We start from the raw sequence: 2,374 nt of genomic DNA on the forward strand, positions 1-2,374 counted from the left end.
AAGGGAGAGGAGGGAAGAAGAGAAAACAACAACAGAGGAAATGGAATAGGGAGAAGAGGGTTTTAAAGAAGTTCAACAGAGAAAGAAACCAGGATCCAGCAAAACACAACGACAAGTTACAAAGGAAAACATTACCCTGGAGACACAGAACAAATTCAAAGTCCTACAGGAAGAAGAGACTGAGATGGGGGAAAAGGAAGACAACGACGAAGAGAAAATAGAAAACCCAAAGGAAACAGGAAAACAAATATCAGAACAAAAGGGAATAGACCCTGGGGAGGCAGGAGAAAATAATGAACAACCAAATGAACAAATACAAATGGAGATAGACCCTCAAAAAGAGAGAGGAGGAGAAGAGGAATACATAATGAAGAAGCTGCTGCAGGAGTGGAGAGCGTTAGATGAAAGGTTCATCCCGGAGGAGCAGAAGCAACTGTATAAAGAAGCATTTCAAAAATACAGAGAAAAAGTAGGGGGAGCAATAGCAACAAGTTTGGAGCCGATAGATCCACAGGGCAACCAGAACATGGGAATGAGTAGTGCTGGCAAAGGAGGGAGAAAGAGGGGCAGGAGGACATTGAACGAGACAATCTAGGAGGTAGGAGAGACACTGGTAAACTCCGGAAGGGTCATACCTCTCTCAGAGGTATTCCAAATACCACCAAAATCATTAAAATGATTATTACAAGTTGGAACATCAGAGGCCTCAACAGCAGAGGCAAACAAAGATACCTAAAGGAGAGGCTAAATAGAGACAGACCGAGCATAATGATAATCCAAGAAACAAAGATTAGCATAGAAAGAATGAGAGAAATAATGAGCAAGGGCAATACCAGATATGAAATAATGGGGCAGGATGCAATAGGCAGCGCAGGAGGATTGGCAATCATATGGAACACGGAGGAAATACAATTTGAAAACTGGATAAGTCTCCCACGAATTTTATCAGGAACATTCAAGGTTATAGGATCATCGGAATATGCGGTCCTAACGGGAGTGTATGGGCCACATACCCCGACAGAACGAAAAGGATTCTTGCAAAATCTAAAGGTAATGAGAAATCTCATCCCAGAGAGGCCATGGATTATAGGGGGCGATTTCAATATGATCAAGACCCTAGAAGAGAAGAGAGGGGGGCTGAGAAGGATAGATCCAGATATGGAAGCATTTGGAGATATGATAACAGAGCAAAGATTAGTGGATATCCAAACAATAAATGGATCCCATACATGGAATAACCGTAGAGGAGGGACGAACCAAATAGCCTCTAGGCTAGATAGATTCCTGATCTCCGAACAAATCATGATGAAAGATGTGTTTATAGAAGCCATGATCCTCCCAGTAGCAGGGTCAGACCATTGGCCAATAAAGTTGGAGATTGACCTTAAGCAAAGTCCCAAAAGTAGACCTTTCAGGTTCGAAGCTTTCTGGCTCAGAGACCAGAAGCTTCTGCCGAAAATAGAAGAGTGGTGGACTAAAAGCGAACAAAGAGGCAGAAACAAAATGCAAACCTTCCAACTTAAACTGAAAGAGTTAAAAGGAAGAATAAAAAAATGGAATAAGGAGGAATTTGGGGACATTTTCAAGGAGCAACAACGCCTAGAACAAAAGATGAGTGAGATGCAGCAGAAGGATATATTGGAAGGTAGAAATGAGGAGAGAACCAGAGAAGAAGGCATAATAATAAGCCAATTGGAAGAACGTAGGAAACAGGAAGAAATTTTATGGAAACAAAAGTCCAGAATACAATGGCTCAGAGAAGGAGAGAGAAACACAAAGTTTTTCCATAAGGCTATGATTCAGCACAGACAGAGAAATAGGATCTTCTCAATCAAAAACAAGGAAGGCCAGCGCATAACACAGCACGAGGAAATGGAACAAAACTTGGTGAAGCATTTCAAAGACCTCCTCAATGAACCCCAGAGAAATAGATCAGGAGCCATTGCCAAGGTAGTAAAAGAAATACCCAAGTTGGTAACCAGAGATCAAAATCTAGCCCTGATGAGGAGTGCTACTTTAGAAGAAGTAGAGGAAGTAGTGAAGGGCCTAAAAAGAAATAAAGCCCCTGGTCCTGATGGATACACTGCGGAGTTCTACCAAGCTTGCTGGCATTTCATAGGAGAAGAAATCCTAGAAGTGGTGGAGGAGGCGCGCATTCACCAAAAAGTTTGGCCAGGGCTAAACTCCACTCTATTAACTCTAATCCCTAAATCGGCACACTCAGAAACAGCAGAAGGCTTCAGACCGATCGCCCTTTGTAATGTTATTTACAAGATTATAGCCACTTTAATGGTCAATAGGCTCAAACCGATCCTGCCTAATATAATATCCCCTGAACAGACAGGGTTCGTGGAGGGAAGACAAATATTGGATG

Source organism: Pinus tabuliformis, chromosome 3_2, assembly GCF_031772625.1.
Source record: "Pinus tabuliformis cultivar Carrire ecotype Pingquan chromosome 3_2, CPIR1, whole genome shotgun sequence".
Lineage (NCBI taxonomy): Eukaryota > Viridiplantae > Streptophyta > Pinopsida > Pinales > Pinaceae > Pinus > Pinus tabuliformis.